Source organism: Dasypus novemcinctus, unplaced genomic scaffold (genome assembly GCF_030445035.2).
Source record: "Dasypus novemcinctus isolate mDasNov1 unplaced genomic scaffold, mDasNov1.1.hap2 scaffold_284, whole genome shotgun sequence".
Lineage (NCBI taxonomy): Eukaryota > Metazoa > Chordata > Mammalia > Cingulata > Dasypodidae > Dasypus > Dasypus novemcinctus.
Genome location: NW_026688249.1, coordinates 46345 through 64910, shown reverse-complemented (window position 1 = coordinate 64910; position 18566 = coordinate 46345). Strand labels below are relative to the sequence as shown.

The 18566-nt window shown below is 43.2% G+C and overlaps 1 long non-coding RNA gene across 2 annotated transcripts in view; it reads left to right on the top strand.

Moving 5' to 3' along the window:
• The first annotated feature begins 414 nt into the window (after positions 1–414).
• LOC131277678 (uncharacterized) overlaps positions 415–18566 on the top strand; it is a 57690-nt gene continuing 39538 nt past the window's right edge. The window contains exons 1-2 of one of the 2 annotated variants that reach the window (XR_009184806.2): positions 415–768; positions 13200–13285. This is a non-coding gene — a long non-coding RNA (uncharacterized lncRNA). The remainder of the gene's footprint in view (positions 769–13199; positions 13286–18566) is intronic. The other variant, XR_011648214.1, reaches the window with a different exon arrangement.

Sequence of the window (18566 nt, the reverse complement as noted above, 5' to 3'; positions counted from 1 at the left end):
GGCAGGGTTTAGGGACCGGTGGCCACCGCCGCTGGGGTGGAGGGCAGACTTGAGTTTCCCGCCCACACCTGGCTGTTGCCGCCGCCAGGGGGAGGGAAAAGGGCAGACTGGATTTTTCCGCCCACACCTGGCTGTTGCTGCTGTCGTGGGAGGGGAAAAGGGCAGACTGGATTTCTCCACCCACGCCTGGCTGTTGCTGCTGTCGGGGGAGGGGAAAAGTTCAGACTGGAATTTTCTGCCCTGCGCCTGCGCAGGGAGAGGGAAGAAGAAGGGTGCCGCCCCACAAGGCATCGGGTGGCGCCATCTGGGAGAAGGGGCAGCCGCGGAAGCATGGCTGCCGAGAAGGGGAGACCCGAGGGCACTCTGCGCCCATGCCGAGCTTCATTCAGGGGTGGCGGTGAGTCTGACCAGCCACCCTATTATGGGGGCAGCGGCTTGGCCTGCCACGGCTGCTCCCCCGCCAGGCCAGCAAACCACACTTCAGCCCGAGGGGTGACCACAAGATCCTTTTTCTTAACTCTAGTTCCTCATGCCTTGAGTGCCTCTTTCAATTGTTTCATATATAAACTATATATGGGAAGTTCCTTGTCCCATGGTGGGGGAGGGGGAGCCTACCTTTTCACTTTTTTCTTTTTTTTCTTTCTTTCTTCTTTTTGCTGACACTGGGTGATTTTTCAATGGATCTGTCTCACGAGCAAGTCCCCCGTGGCGATCTCGGGTGATGGATCTGTCTCACGAGCGAGTTCCCTCATGGCGATCCCGGGTGCGGTGAGTGAGAGCGCTCTCTTCTTTAGTGCAGTGTTCTATCCCTCAGAGGTTTTGGGCCCCATGTTGGGCGCCAGTTTGTCCCGGCCAGTGGGACGATCAATGGGAGCTCCGGATCCTAGGAGGATAAGAATGGTATGGGACAAGAGAGACACAAGGAATGACAGCAAGACAGTATTGTGATCAAGCTGCAAAACTTTATTGAGGGGACTGAGCATATATACTCTAGGGAGAAGGGGGGGTGGGTAAGGATAGGTGGCAGTCTGGGATTGGCCGCTGCTGTTGCTAGGGCAAGAGGCAGATTTGAGGTAAGAACTTTTGGCGGGAACTGGTTGTGTAAAGAAGGGGGGAGGGTGACCTAAGCTATTGTTGTATCAGTTCGGGCGGCCATGTTACCAGCATTGCTGAAAGGTAGATTCTATGCATGCTGCCTTAATCGCCCACAACATTTTAGTACCTTGACTATATCATACCACTGCCTTCTTGCCTCCATGGTTTCAGGTGAGAAATCAGCACTTAATCTTATGGAGCTTCCCTTGTATGTGATGGTTTTCTTTTCTCTTGCTGCTTTTAGAATTTTCTCTTTGTTTTGGGCATTGGATAATTTGACAAGTATATGTCTTGGGGTGGGCCTGTTGGGGTTTATGATGTTTGGGGTGCACTGTGCTTCTTGGATATGTACATCCATCTCTTTCAGTAGATTTGGGAAGTTTTCAGCCATTATTTCCTGCAACACTCCTTCTGACCCCTTTCCTTTCTCTTCTCCTTCTGGGATGCCTATAATACGTATGTTTGTGTGTTTTTCAATGTCATTCAGGTCCCTAAATCCTAGCTGGATTTTTTCTATCTTTTTATCGACCCCTTCTACTATCTGTTTGATTTCTGATGTACTGTCTTCCACATCACTAATTCTCTGCTCTGCCTCTTCTAATATGCTGTTATTTGCTGCAAGTGTATTTTTGATTTCTTGAACTGTGGTGTTCATTCCCATCATATCTGTTATCTTTTTGCATATGTCTGCAATTTCCCCTCCAAGTGTTGTCTTCATATTGTTAACCTCTTCATTAAATTTGTCTGTGATATGTGTTCTGAGATCTTTAATTACTTGTGTGAAGTTCTGCTCCCCTTCCTGGTTTTTAGTTTGTTCATTGGATTCAGCCATGTTTTCCTGATTACTGGTTTGGTTTGTAGATTTTTGTTGCTGTCTGGTCATCATTTTATCTTCACGGGTTTAATCACTTCCTTAACTTCTTTGTCTAGTCCTGGGGATTAATTAGGTCTTGTTTTTGCATAAGTGTATATCTTCTCTTTGTCACTTTGTTCTTCTTATTCTAATTTCTTATTGCTGGCTGAGTTCACTTTAGGAAACTATTAGGGCCAGGAAAAGGCAATTGTGTAAGCAAGGAAATTGTGTAAAGTAGTATTGGTAATAAATGTTAACAGAGCAACAATATGATATCTGGGAGGATGGATATTAGATTCATGTAAGTTGTGTAGAGTTATAGCAGTAGGTAAAGTATCTATAATGAGGTAGTCGACTGAACATGGGAGGAATATGGTATGAATTAAAAACCTAGTGTTTTCATGAGAGAGGGAAAGAGAAAAGAAAGGCAGTAGTTTCAAGAGTGGATAAAAGAGAGAAAATAAAACAAAGGTACTAGAAATTAAGAGTTAGACAATTTGGGGATCAAAGAAAGGGAGGTGGAATATAGGAGAGACAGTAGATGATGGATAATATCAAGATGCAGGGGAAAGGGGATAGTGTAGTTAACCAAAATCAATTCACACAGAAATGAGGCAACAGAGGATGAGGAAACCCAGCAAAAGTGAGGTGTTTCCTGCAGCACCTATTTTACACTTAAGATAAAATAAAATAAGAAGAAAATGAGGGACAAGAGAGAAAAAAAAAGAGAAGAAAGAAAGAATAAGGGGGTGGGTAAAGGGAGGGGAACAAGTAAGGAAAAGAAAAAAAGATATAGAACAACCACAACAGCAACAACAAAAACTCCCCTAAATAACTAAAAAAAAAAAGACTTTGGGGGATACGATGGGAGAAAATACTAGGAGATAATGCAATGTTAGCAATCAGGACAATAAAAAATAAAATAAAAATAAACAAAACAAAACAAAACAAAAACAAAAAAGAAAAACGCAAATGTTGAGGGCTAGGACATTCAAGGACCTCTGATGGACCTCAGGGCGTGATGGATTCAGGGATGGAAAATCTGTGATATTGCAGACTCAAGAGGTGTGAGTCTCTGGGGTCTGGGCCACCAGGGTTTAGGGGATTCAGACCTGGCAACCTCAAATCTGGTTAACAGGGAGCCTGGGAGCACCGCAGTGCAACACAGCCTTCAGGGATCCCAGCAGCTGGGATAGGACCAGCCAGCCCTATGGGGGAGGTCACATCCACAAACTCTGACCTATGTGTCAGAACCCCACAATTCACCCTCTCACTTGGGTCTCTTCTGTGGCTGTATCACCAATTCAACTTCAGGACACCTCCCACCCTGTAAGCCCTCGAAATGGCCACCTGGGGGCGCCTCTACACTACAGCCAATTTAATGATGCTGCAGATCAGTAGCCAGGCCCAGGGGGCGGGGCTCCAGCCAGAAACACTGATATCAGAGTCCAAAACCGAAATTCCCACACTTCACAAAATATTCCCCTAATCGGCTTCCAGACGTCTCCCACCCTGCCAGTCCCTGAAACAGCCTCCTGGTGATGTCTCTTTATTGTGAGCAATTTAAGCCACTTCAGACTGGCCTTGGGGGCGGGGCTCTAGCCAGAAGTGCTATTATTTGTGTCTGCAATCAAAAATCCCTGCCTCACAATAAAACTCCTGTCTGTCTCCCCAAATCGGTCTTCGAAGGCCTCCTGCCCTGTTAGCTCCCAATAGTGCACTCAGGGCTTATGAATTCCCCAGTACCACAGAGCCTCCAGGAATCACCACTGCAGCACCAGTGCCACAGCTCCACCCACCCCAGGAGGGAGTGTCCCACATGCAGTCCCCACCTCCATGTAATAGAGCCTCAATTTTATCTTATATATGAATTTTCTCTGTTACCTCCCCACCAAATCAATGTCCAGACATCTCCTGCCCTGCAAAATCCTGAAACAGCCTGGTCCCGAAGAATTTCCAATGCTGCCCAGCTGCTTCTTTGCAGGAGAGATTGTCAGGTGCACTCACTCAGCCACCATCTTGCCCCACTCCCCATTTACATATTGATGCTCCACAAGGTTCAATCTTCTCACTTTCCTTCTCATTCACTGTAGTCTATTCAATGACCACATCCAAACCTACTGTTTCAAGGAGGAGGCCAAGGACTCTTAACTTTTCATATCTAGCCCAGTTCTCTCTCCTAAGTCCCACATGTGAATTTCTCACTTGTCTTTCATAAATCTCTCAAACTAAGGCTGTTACTCCACAGGTCTAAACCATTTTCTTTTTCAGTATGAATGTCACCACCTCCTGCCCAATTCTCTAAGCCAGAAACCAGATGATTTCCTTTATATTTCCCACTCTATCATTCTGAAATAATATTAGTCTGAAGATGTGTCAATACTATTTCCTAAATATATCTTCTCAATTCCACACCACCTCCTCATTTCTCACTGTAGACTTAGTCCATTATTTCATCACTGATAGCCTGGATTATTGTCACAAGCCTCCAAATATTTTCTCTGCTTCTGGTCCATCCTCCTTCAAATTTATCTTCTACACTGCAGCTAGGACAGGTATAAAATTCAAAATATTTCTTATCTAAAACTATTCAATTATTTATATAGTTTGCATAATAAAATTCAAATCCAGCATTTTAGAACAGAAATCTCCAAACTAGACATTATCCACCTCTACAACTCATCTGTGAATCCCCCAACAGAATTATCTTACACTAAAGGTCAGCATATTCTAAACAGTGTTCCAAGGAACACTTCTTTCAGATATTAATAAAATTCTGGTCTAATAAGTTTGTGAACATGGGGAAATGAACTTAAACACAGTGATGGGCAGAGAGTGTAAACTATAATGTAAACTGTAATATACTTTAGCAGCAATGTTCCAAAATGTGCTCATCAATTGTAATAAATGTACCACACTAATGGAGGATGTTGTTAATGTGGGAAAATGTGGAAAGGGTTCGGAGTGGGACATATCAGAATACCCTCTATATTTTTTGTAACATTTATGTGGTCTAAGTATCTTTTTTTAAAATTTAAAAGTATATTTAAAAAAATAAACACAGTAATGGGCATTGAGGATATCCAAATAAGGAACAGAGAAGATAAAGTTTGAGTGCTGAACTCCTGTTTTTCACTGAATAGCTACTAACATCTGAAGGTATTCAGTTTGGGAAATGTTACCAAAAGCATTTGGGAAAACCTAAAGTTCTGACAATATGCTCTACTCTCCTATTTCTTCACCTCTGCCTGGTGAGCCATCCATTCATTCAGTCATTCATTTGTTCATACACTCCAAAACAATCATTGGATATCAACTAGTATATGCTTTACATTCAGGGGGAGAACATGCTCTTGGTGACCCAAACTTTGTAAACGTATGATTAAAACAGTCAGGATAAGTGCTCTGAATTTTGGAGCATAGTGTAAGGATCTGAGTTTGGCAGATCAATCGAAAACAAGCTTCCCCCTCCCCCCCTTGACAGGGATATCCCTCAGATAGGAGTCAAATTTTTTTTTTACTTTAGGTATTAAATGGAATCTTAGGTGTTAAATGAGCATATATTTACAGATGTCATATCTTTCCTTTAGGTTGATCCTTTTATTGTTATGAAATCTCCCTCTCTGTTTGTAGCGGTATAGGTAAAGTATATGTACATGTCATGAAAGTTAAGTTGGTACCAAATGAAACATGATTTTATATATTAAGGATGTTGCATTTTAACCCCATGGAAAACACAGGAAAAGGAAATGACAATATATCCATATAGGAAAAGGAATGCAATCAATGTGGTACAATTCAAAACATCCAATACATATAATAGTAGGAAAAAAGGGTTGTGTTTCAAATGAATTCTTACCTTAGGGCAAACTTTCTGGATAGAGTTAAGAAATTCATAATAATAATAATTTGAAAGAGTAAACTAGGCTGATGGGACAGTAGTGATTGTGAGATTATTCTAGATAGATATTTTTCATTATGTTCATGTATCTAATCAAGAAAACTAATATATTTTAAATAAAATGCAGATTTCTGGTTCTCCACACCAAATCACAGATAAAAATATCTGAGTATAAGGTATAGAAAATAGTATTTTAAATATGTTTCCTACAAGATTTTCATGTACAATAAAGATCGAACCTTTCTGTTGGGAGACTGTAATGAATTCAATAATTGAAAGGTTCAGAATCCTTGACGTAAGTCATATATATTGGCTTCTTCATTCTCCACTGACCACTAAAATATTATATGCCTGGAGCACAGTTTAACCTCCTGCCACAATGTCTTTAAATTATAGTTTTGTTTTTTATTTACCAAGAAAGGGTTCTTATTTGCTAAAAAAAAAAATTATCTTTTTTATTATTGTTCTTTTTTATTAATTGTCTCTAATAACAGTTATATGTTATTTAATTATCCCTGTAAAAGCTATCACTTTCAGCATTCTTGCATCAGGAAAACTTTTTCTTAAGAATGGTATGTTTCCTTCTCTGTGAAAAACAAATATGTAATTGCTTTTTAGCCTGAGAAATATTTAACAAAAATGATAAAAGCATGGCTGCCCTGATGGAAGGGGCTGAGGGTCAGAACTGTGTACTCTCAGTTTCCTCCATGACTCCTGCATTAATTTTCTCACTGCTGTAATGGATTCCATATAATGGGTTGGCTTACCAACAGGGATTTACAGACTCAAGGTTTCAGAGGCCAGAAGGCTTGCTTCCTCCCAGAGTCAGTACTTAGAACTCACCAGCCATGTTGGTGCTCCTTGGCTTTTCTGTCATGTGCTGATGCATATGGCTGCATCTTCTCCTTTCTCTTCTGGGTTCTGTTGACTTCCAGCTTCAGGCTGCTCCCAGAGCTTCCTTTCCACATCCATTTGCTTTGCTTATAAGGACTTCAGCGACACTGGATTTAAGGCCCATATATTCAAAGGTCCTATTTACAAAAGTGTTCCCACCCACAGACCAGGGGTTGGAACCTGAACATACCTTTTGTGGGGGACATTATGCAATCCCCAACACCAAAGATTCCCTCTGACAACTCACCTTTCCAATGGGACCCAGAAAGCAATCAAAAAATCATTAAGTGAAAAATCACTTTGGAAATCAGTATTTCAAATGTCCACAATTCTCACTTTGCCCTGAACACTAATTCAGTCAAATTTGATGCAATTTGTATTAACTCTCTTTGTGAGAATGTTTACTTTTGCCTTCTTTATGGCTTTAACTTCTTTAGTGCTTTAGTTTCAAGAGAATTTTATAATTATTTCTATAAATATGTGTTTGTGCATATACTAAAAAACCGTTATGGAAAGATGGGGTACAAATAGTCTGAATACATATTCATTATTATTATCTTTATTGAAATCTTGTGAACTCAAATGGCTTCTATTACTTTACAATGATTCTTCTGGGAAGATGGCAGATTAGCAAGACAGAGGACTCTCTTCTCTTCCAGAAAAATAGCTAGAGGACAGGCAGAAATGGCCTGGAAAGAAACTTCTAGGGGTCAGGACCCCAGCGGAAGCCTGGACACCACCCAGGAGATAGAGGGGCAATGGAAAAGAACCATGGTGGCAAAACTATGAGTACATGCTGCAGTTTCCAGTATCCACCCCCACCATATAGACACTTTGAATTCTCAGGCCTCAGGGCCACTGGCTACAAAGGGGGACCCACCTCCCAGAAGTGAGGAGAGAGCAACAAAGCCTAAGGCTGGCTGCTTTTGACCCACAACTTTGGTCTGCTGTGCCCTTGAGCTCCTGCAGCCTGGGTGGGGCCCTGCTATTGTTTGCCTGGGAGCCAGCAGGGGACTAATTGCCCTCTCTATAGACCAGGAATGACTGTTTGAATTAGGGGGCTCTTAGCCTCCAGGCAGGATCCTCTATCACTGTGATCTGGTCTGGTGGATGTAAACACACTCTGACCAGGCTTTGAATTGAGAAGGCTGACAAAGAGTGCCATGGCTGGACCAAGGAAAAGCATATAAGGAGCACAAATAAGCAAGAGAGGCATTTTCTGGTCTTTACAGTCTCCCTCCCCAAGGGCCTAGGAAGCAGGTCTGCAACACATTACTCAGGGCCCAGATCTGAGCAACTAACAGGGAGTATCCTAAGACCCAGAACAAGTTGAACCAAGAATCAAGGACACCAGTAACACACAGCCTCCTGCCGCTAAATCCCTATGAAAGGAAAGTGAGCATCTGAGTAAACTCACGATTCAAATCAGATGCCTAGACATCAGGAAAAAGTTACAAGTCATTCTGAGAAAAGAGAAGAAATGACCCAAGAAAAGGAATCTATCAAAGTCCCCAGAAGAGACACAGGATTTCAGACAACTAACCAAGGAGATGCATACAAACTTCCAAAATCAAATTAATGAATTGAAAGATGATATGGATAAAAAGATAAAAGATATCAAGAAGACAAGTGAGCACAAAGAAGAATTTGGAAGCCTGAATAGAAAAGTAACACTTTATTGGAATTGTAGTTGGTGCTGGGTTTGAGATATATGTAGGGGATTTGAATCTCTGGACTGATAATATGACACCCAGGCCCAGAGCCTCAACAGACTTCAGCTCCTACACTTTGATTTATTGGACTTACTCCACTCAGCTAACATGGAGTTGAAGAAGGTCAACCACCACAACATGGAGCCTAGAGTGTCTACAACTAGAAGCGGGAGGAGTGCATCCAGTACCCATGTGGAATCTAAGCCCTCACTTGACATAGGTGTGCAATGGACACAACCAATCCAATGTCCACAGAGAAAATGTGGAATGGGTGTGGGAACGGTAGCCATGGGGGCTGCTGGGTGTGGGGAACGGGAGGAAGAGATGAGATGTGGAGGCATTTTCGGGACGTGGAGTTGTCCTGGATAGTGCTTCATGGACAATTACGGGACACTGTAGATCCCCCCAGGGCCCACTGGATGGAACGTGAGAGAGGCTGGGCTATGATGTGGACCATTGACTAAGGGGTGCAGTGATGCTCAGAGATGAACTTTACCAGGTGCAATGGATGTGTCATGATGATGGGAGAGAGTGTTGCTGTGGGGGGAGTGGGGGGGCGGTGGGGTTGAATGGGACCTCATATTTTTTTTAATGTAAATTAAAAAATAAATAAATAATTTAAAAAAAGACAGTAAAGACAGGAATTAGGAGGCTTGAGGACTGAACAAACTCACCCACAACAATAAAATTATTCATTACAAAAAGGCTCTTAAAAAAAAAAAGAAAAGTAACAGAACTCAGGGTAAAGAAAGACACAATAGTGGGATAAAAAACAAATTAGAGGGCAGCAGTTGTAGCTCACGTGGTCGAGGATCTACTTTTCATGTACAAGGTCCCAGGTTTGATCCCTGGCACCTAATAAAAACAACAAATGAAAAAATGAACTCTCACTGCAGAGCAGATGTAGCTCAGTGGTTGGGCATCTGCTTACAATGCACAAGGTCCTGGGTTCAATTGTCAGTACCTCTTTAAGAGGAAACAAACAAAACAACAACAAAACATTAGAGGCATACAACAGCAAGTTTGAAATGACAGAATAAACAATAAGTGATGCAGAAGACAGAACAGCAGAAATGGAAGAAAGAAAAGAACAGAAAGAGAAAAGAATGTGAAAAATTGAGCAAGGGCTCAGGGAGTTGAGTGATAACAGAAAACACAACCACATGCATGTCATGTCAGTTCCAGAAGGGGAAGAGAAGGGAAAGGAGTAGAAAGAGTATCTGAGGTAATAAGAGCTGAAAATTTCCCAACCCTTATGAAAGTAATGACCTTGCATGTCCAGGAAGCACAGTGTACCCCAATCAGAATAAATGTGAATAGACCTACTTCAACAGGTCTATTCAGATTCATAGTAGGTCTAACAGGACTACTCCAATTGCCAAATGTCAAAGATAAAGAGAAAATTCTGACAACAGCAATGGAGAAGCAAACTATCACATACAATGGATGCCCAGAAAGATTTTTTTGTGGATTTCTCATCAGTACTTGAAGAAGAGAAGACAATGGCATGATGTAATTAGGATACTAAAAGAGAAAAACTGCCAGCTGAGAAATCTTTATCCACCAAAATTGGCCTTCAAATATGAAAGGTGCATTTAAAATACAAAGAAAACAGAAATTAAGAGAATTCATAAAAATGATTCCATTTTGTAGGAAATATTAAAGGAGACCTTACCACCTGACAGAAAAAGACAGGAGACAGAGGTTTGGAAGAGATTATAAAAGAAAGAATAGCAGAAAGGATAATCAAGAGAGTGAAAATACAGACAGAAATAAGACATGACATATGAAAACCAAAGAATAAAATGATAGAAGTAAATAATGCATTTACAGTAATAACATTGAATGTGAATAGATTAAACTCCCCAGTCAAAAGATATAGGCTGGGAAGCAGACATGGTTCACCTGCTAGAGAATCCATCTACCACATGGAGGGCCCAGGGTTCAATCCCCAGGGCCTCCTGACCTGTGTGGTAAGCTGGCCCACGTGCAGTGTTGCTGCACTCAAGGAGTGCTCTGCCATGCAGGGATGCCCCTGCATAGCGGTGCCTTATGTGTAAGGAGTGCACCCCACAAGGAGAGCTGCCCTATGTGAAAAAAAGGTGCAGCTCACCCAGGAGTGGCACTGCACATGGAGAGCTGACACAGCAAGATGATGGAACAACAAAAAAAGACAGTTTCCCAGTGCTGCCAGATAATGCAAGCAGACACAGAAAAACACACAGCACATGGACACAGAGAGCAGACAATGGAGGGGTAAGAGGATAGGAATAAATAAAATAAATCTTAAAAAAAAAGATACAGGCTGACAGAATGGATGGAAAAACATGAGCCATCCATGTGCTGCCTACAAGAGACTCACCTTAGATCCAGGGATAAAAACTGCCTGAAAGTGAAATCTTTGAAAAAGATACTCCATGCTAAAAATAACCAAAAAAGATCATGTCTTCTACACAAGTAAAATAAAAAACTTGCCAACTTTGATGAGTGATTCTGCAGTTCTTTGGGATTTGAGGGTTCTATGACAATGGAAATGAGGCCATGGCCTCTTGTGGTTTAGAAAAGCCTGAGAGAAGAGAGAGAAGAGGCAAGAGAAGGAGGGGGAGGAGGGGGAGGAGGAACTGGAGGGAGGAGGGGAGAAATGGGAGATAAAGAATGGCAGGGAAGGTTCATGTGGTCAGAGAAAACCCTGCAAAGGCACTAATAGAAGAGGGGAAGCTTAAGTGAGCTAGGAGAAAAACCCTCTGACCAGGTTCTGTACTAGAGCAGAAAAGAAAAAATGCTTTAATTGATACTAGTAATGAAGTCTAGCAAGAGACTTGCTCAATTGCAAAATTCCTTTTTCCTCCTAATTCATTTTGAGTATGTCTGTGTTGATAATACTTGTTTAACTTAATACCCTAGCTTTTAGTCATTTTTAGAACTAGAGAAACCTATTCCTTGAACAGGAACCAGTCAGGATTTTTGTGGTTCCTTTGCAATGTAGGCACACCTTGTCCTTTTGGATGGCATGGAACTCTACCATCAGCAGGTGACAACTCAGAACTGTGCAGGTGAGAGATATAGTAGGAAGAAAGTGTTCCTTTCAAGCACTATAAGAGCATTATAATTATGAGAGTTTCTTTTTCCTCCACTTCACATTATCTGTATATTTTTTGTTAGGTGAAAGTGACATAACATAAAATTAAAGATTTTGACAGTACATTCTGTGGCACTTAGTACATTCAGTATGTTGTGCATAAAATTTATCTAATTTCAGAACATTTTTATTCATTCTGAAGGAAAGCTCATAGACCCAAAAGGAGTTACTCCACCTTCCCCACTCCCCTCAACCCCTGCCAGCCATTAATCCTCATTCTGTCTCTCTTTATTTGCATAGTATAGTGGGGGGTAGGGGGGTGGGAACCTCATATTTTTAATGTAACATTTGTGCTCAAGGTAGCGTAAAAAAAGACAATTAAATAAAAAATTTTTTTTAAAGTTTCCATTTATATGATAGTTTTTTGACATTACAGGAATAATCTCTTTGGAGTGATTACACAAGTCCTAAAAGATGAATTACTGATAGTTTGTCCCAAGTATTGCTCTAAAATATTCCAAGTGTTGATTCACTTATAACCATAGCATTTCATAGGTCTTAATTTCCCTTGAAGATTTTCCACTTTAAAATCCTGCGTATCTTGGGAAACTACAATAATTCTGTTCATTTTAACTATTTTTATAATCTTGGGTCCTAGAATCATGACCTGTTAGTTGAAAAGGGGCCAGTAACCATCTGTTTACAATGAGATTCCCCGTTCCCCCCCACCCAGCGCACCTCCTGCTGCCCTTTATTGCGCTGCACCCTGAGCTTCAGTCTTCTGTGATGTAGAAGAATATTTATCTCACAACAGGGGGTGGGGGGTGGGGGGTGGTGGCTGGCAGCTCCTCCCAGGAGGCGTCCCCATTCCTGGCCAGGGGGATCCACGTGGCTGCCAAGCGCTGGCCGGATCTCGGGGGTGGGGAGACCCTCCTCCCAGAGGATGCAGGTAGGGGCCCCGAAGTCTAGTGGGACGGGAGCGTGCAGGAGCTCTACGTGCGCGGGTCCGCCTTGGGCCGTGGCGGGGGTGGGGCTCCTGGCAAGGGCGTGGCGGGCGCTCAGCCCAGCTGCCGGCCGCGCAGAAGCTTTCCCCACCGCTCAGCCCCGCCCCCTGAGGCCCCGCCCAGCACGCGGCGCGCCGGCTGCACCTTTCGGACCCTCAGGGGTTCCAGTCCGGCGGTGTCCTGGTGCTTGGGCCGGGCCGAGGCTCCGCGCCCGGCAGCAAGCGCCGGCCCGGAACCCTCAGGCGGAGCGCACGGTGCCTTCTCAGACGCAGGCCTGCTCCTGGCTCGGAGCTCGGTACGTGTGCGGTACGTGTGCGGGGCGGCGGGGTGGGCCAGGGCGCGGGGCGCGGGGCTGCGGGCGCCGCCGGCAGCGCGGAAAAGCGGGCGAGCGGCGGTCCCCGCGCTGTGCTGAGGATGCGCCTGGCCCACGCGGCCGCCAAAGCTCCCGCTGTGCGGTTGGGGCTGCCTTCACGGGGCCTGCGGGCGGCCGGGGGCCTGGGGCCTGCTTCAGTCTTTGGCATTTTTCCAGACACGGATAACTTGTTTATTCTGTGGAAGTTAGTTGAATGAAATTACCTCCTTAGAGCTGCAGAGCTATTTACGATGTACCACCTTCTCTTATCCAAGCCCCGGTTGATAGGCATTTGTATTTTTTCCCCAGTTTTGACGGCCAGAACTTGCTGTGGGAATCATGGTACAGCAATTTGTCTTGGATAGATATCTCGGAGTGGAACTAGCAACAATGATGTAAGTTTATATATATATATATATTTAAAGATGTATTTATTTATTTAATCCCCCCTCCCCCAGTTGTCTGTTCTCTGTGTCTATTTGCTGCATCTTGTTTCTTTGTCCACTTCTGTTGTCGTCAGTGGGAGGGGAAGTGTGGGTGGCGCCATTCCTGGGCAGGCTGCACTTTCTTTCACCCTGGGCAGCTCTCCTTGTGGGGCGCACTCCTTGCGTGTGGGGCTCCCCTATGCGGGAGACACCCCTGCGTGGCAGGGCACTCCTTGTGCACATCAGCACTGCGCATGGGCCAGCTCCACACGGGTCAAGGAGGCCTGGGGTTTGAACCGCGGACCTCCCATGTGGTAGACAGATGCCCTAACCCCTGGGCCAAGTCCGTTTCCCAGTTTATATTTTTAAGAAACTGACAAAATGTTTCCCAAAGTGGTAGCACCTTTTGGCATTCTAACTAGAAATGTATGAGGGCTCCCGGTTTTCCACATCTTCTTAAACAGTTGGTATTATCTTTCTTGATTTTAGCCATTTTACTATGTCTATATGATGTCATAGCAGATTTTAATTTGTATTTCCCTAGTGCTGAAAAGAATTGAATGTTTCTTCTCCGGTGAAAGTGTTATTTACATAGTTTCCCATTTTTAAGTGCTGTTTGTCATTTTTTTTAACAAATCATTTTTATCTATATGTATCAACAAAGCATACAGTTCACCGCACAACCAGTGGTGTTTGGCAGCATCACATAGTTGTGCATTCATCACCTCCATCATTACTAGAGCATTTTCTTAATTTGAATAATAATTTAAAAAGTAAATCCATCACTTCTCCATCTGTGCTTCCTGCTGTTCACAGCTCCCCTTTTTGGCTATTCTTGCACAGATACTTTTATTTCCCCTCTGTAAATTGATTTACATTTACATTTTATGTAAATGGAATCATACAATATGTTATATAATATATTTAGTTCATAGCGATCCTCTATTTATTGTATTTATCCTTTTGTGTCTGGTTTGCTTCACTCAACATAATGTCCTCCAGGTTCATTGATGTTGTCAAATGTTTTAGGACTTCTTTTTTTTTTTTAAGATTTATTTTTTATTTATTATTCTTCCCTTCCACACCCCACCCCCAGTTGCCTGCTCTCTGTGTCCATTTGCTGTGTGTTCTTCTTGTTTCCACTGGTACTCTTGTCAGCAACACCCAGAATCTGTGCCTCATTTTGTTGCATCATCTTGTTCTGTCAGCTCTCCATGTGTGTGGCACCACTCCTGGGCAGGCTGCACTTTCTTTTGTGCTGGGTGGCTCTCCTCATGGGGTGCACTCCTTGCACGTGGGGCTCCCTTATGCGGGGGACACCCCTGCGTGCCACAGCACTCCTTGGGAAAATCAGCACTGTGTATGGGTCAGTTCATCACATGGATCAGGAGGCCCTGGGTTTGAACCTTGGACCTTCTATGTGGTAGGCAGATGCCCTATCTGTCTGGCCAAATCCGCTTGCCCATTTCTTCTTAAGTACTGCATAATATTCCATTGTGGGAATATACCACTGTTTGTTTATCCATTTGTCAGTTGATGGACACCTGGGTTCTTTCCAGCTTTTGACATTGTGACTAGCACTGCTATGAACATGAGTGTGCAGATGTGTATTTGTATCACTGCTTTCAATTCTGGGTGTAGACCCATAGTGATAGTGCTGAGTCACTGGCATTTTTATTTATTCATTTCTCTCCCCTCATCCCCGCCCTGCCCCAGTTGTCTGCTGTGTCTATTTGCTGCATAGTCTTCTTTGTCCACGTCTGTTGTCAGCGGCACGGGAATCTGTGTTTCTTTTTGTTGCATCATCTTGTTGTGTCAGATCTCCATGTGTGCAGCACCATTCTTAGGCAGGCTGCACTTTCTTTTGCACTGGGCAGCTCTTCTTCCGGGGTGCACTCCCTGCACATGGGGCTCCCCTATGTGGGGGACACCCCTGCGTGGCAGGGCATTCCTTGTGTGCATCAGCACTGCACATGGGCCAGCTCCACATGGGTCGAGGAGGCCCGGGGTTTGAACCACAGAACTCCCATGTGGTAGATGGATGCCCTAACCACTAGGCCAAGTCCACTGCTCTATATTCAACTTCTTTAGGAACTGCCCAACAGTTCTCCACAGGAGCTGTACCATTCTGCATTCCCACCAATTGTGAGTAAGAGTTCCTATCTCTCCACATCCTCTCCAACATTTGTAGTTCTCTGACTTTTTAATTGTGGCCATTCTGATAGGTGTGAAAAGATATCTCTTAGGTATGATTTGCATTTCCCTAATCATTACTCATATTGAACATTTTTTCACATGTTTTCTTGCCATTTGTATTTCTTCTTTGGACAAATATCTATTCATGTCTTTTGCATTTAATTGAGTCTTTTTTTATTTTTGAGTTGTAACATCTCTTTACATATCATGGATCTTAATCCCTTATTGGACATGTGATTTCCAAGTATTTCCTTCTGCTGAGGCAGCTGCCTTTTCACCCTTTTGACAAAGTCCTGTGAGGTGTACACGTGTTTAATTTTGAGGAGGTCCCATTTATCCATTTTTTCTTTTGTTTTGTGTGCTTTGGATGTAAGGTCCAAGAAACCACCATGTAGCACAAGGTCTTTAAGATGTTTCCCTACATTTTCTTCAAGCAGTTTTATGGTGCTTTCATATCTAGGTCTCTGATCCATTTTCAGTTGATTCTTGTATGGGATGTAAGATAGGGGTTCCATTCCATTTTTTTGGTTATAGATATCCAGGTCTCCCAGCACCATTTATTTATTTATTTATTTATTTTTCCTGTGTGCATTTTTTATTTTTTTATTTTTTTTATTATTTTTTTATTTTTATTTTTTTTAATTTTTTTATTTTTTATTGACTTTGTAATAATATTACATTAAAAATATATATGTGAGGTCCCATTCAACCCCACCCCCCCACCCCCCCTCTCCCCCCCCCAACAACACTCGTTCCCATCATCATGACACATCCATTGGATTTGGTAAGTACATCTTTGGGCACCTCTGCACCTCATATACATTGGTTCACATCATGGCCCATACTCTCCTCTATTCCATCAAGTGGGCCCTGTGAGGATTTACAATGTCCGGTGATTACCTCTGAAGCACCATCCAGGGCAGCTCCATGTCCCGAAGACGCCTCCACCTCTCATCTCTTCCTGCCTTTCCCCATACCCTTTGTCCATTATGTCCACTTTTCCCAATCCAATGCCACCTCTTCTATGTGGACATTGGATTGGTTGTGTCCATTGCACCTCTATGTCAAGAGGAGGGTCAGATTCCACCTGGATGCTGGATGCAATCCTCCCATTTTCAGTTGTAATCACTCTAGGCTCCATGGTGTGGTGGTTGTCCTTCTTCAACTCCATCTTAGCTGAGTGTGGTAAGTCCAATAAATCAGATTGTAGGTGCTGGAGTCTGTTGAGGCTCAGGATCTGGCTATCACATTGTCAGTCCAGAGATTCAAATCCCCTAAATATATCTTAAACCCCAACATTAACTGCACCTCCAGCACATTAGCATGAAAGTCTTATGAAGGGAGATCCCATCTGAGTCCAGATTCATCACACATAAACACCATTTCCAAAGAGGGGCCATCTGCCCTGGTAGTTAACCCAGCACCATTTATTGAAGGGACTTTTTCCCCATTAACATGGACTTGGTGGGTGTCTGAAAAACTAGTTGACCATGGAGGTGGGGGGTTATTTCTGGACTCTAAATTCTATTATACTGATCAATGAGTCTCTCTTTATGCCAGTGCCATGCTGTTTTGGCCACTGTAGCTTTGTAATATGTTTCAAGGTCTGGCATTGAAATTCCTCCCATGTTGCTCTTCTTAAAAAAGAAGCGCGCATGCTTTTGGTTACTTGAGTGCATTTTCCCTTCCAAATGAATTTGGTAATTGCCTTTTCTATTTCTGTCAAGTAGGCTGTTGGAATTTTTATTGGTATTACAATGAGTCTATAAATCAGTTTAGGTTGTATTGACATCTTCATGATATTTAGTCTTAGAGTACATGAACACAGAATGTCATTCCATTTGTTTAGGGCATTTTAAATTTCTTTTACCACTGTTTTGTAGTTTTCTGCATCTAGGTCCTGTACTTCTTTGACTAAGTTGATGCCTACATATTGAGTCTTTTTGTTGCTATTGTAAATGGAATTTCCCCCTGATTTCTCCTCTGATTATGCAGTACTACTGTACAAGAACTGTGATTTCTGCATGTGGATCTTGTATTCTGCCACTTTGCTGAACTCATTTCTTATGTCAAGTAGCTTTGTTGTAGACATTTCAGAATTTCCTAAACATAGGATCATGTCATCTGCTGATAGTGCAAGTTTTATGTCCCCTTTTCCTATTTGGATGCCTTTAATTTTTTTTCTTCTCTAATTACTCTAGCTAGAACTTGTAGTACAATGTTGAATAGCAATGATGATAGTAGGCATCCTTGTCTTTTTTTTTTTTTAAAGATTTATTTATTTATTTAATTTCCCCCCCTCCCATGGTTGTCTGTTCTTGGTGTCTATTTGTTGCGTCTTGTTTCTTTGTCTGCTTTTGTTTCTTTGTCTGCTTCTGTTGTCATCAGCGGCACAGGAAGTGTGGGCGGTGCCATTCCTGGGCAGGCTGCTCTTTCTTTTCACGCTGGGCAGCTTTCCTCACGGGTGCACTCCTTGTGCGTGGGGGCTCCCCCACGCGGGGGACACCCTTGCGTGGCACGGCACTCCTTGCGCGCATCAGCGCTGCACATGGCCAGCTCCACACGGGTCGAGGAGGCCCGGGGTTTGAACCGCGGACCTCCCATATGGTAGACGGACGCCCTAACCACTGGGCCAAAGTCCGTTTCCCAGCATCCTTGTCTTGTTCCTGATCTTAGATGGAAAGCTTTCAACCTTTCCCCACTGAGTACAATGTTGGCTGTGGGTTTTTCATATATGCCTTTTATCATATTGTGGCATTTTCCTTCTATTCATACCTTTTGAAGTGTTTTTTTTTACCAAGAAAGAATGCTGGATTCTGTCAAATGCCTTTTCTGTGTCTATTGTGATCACCATGTGTTTTTTCCCTTCAATTTTTTTTTTTAAATTTAATTCCCCTCCCCTCTCCCGGTTGTCTGTTTTCTGTGTCTTTTTGCTGCGTCTTGTTTCTTGGTCCGCTTCTGTTGTCAGGGGCACGGGAAGTGTGGGCGGCGCCATTCCTGGGCAGGCTGCACCCTCCTCCGCGCTGGGCGGCTCTCCTTACGGGGCGCACTCCTT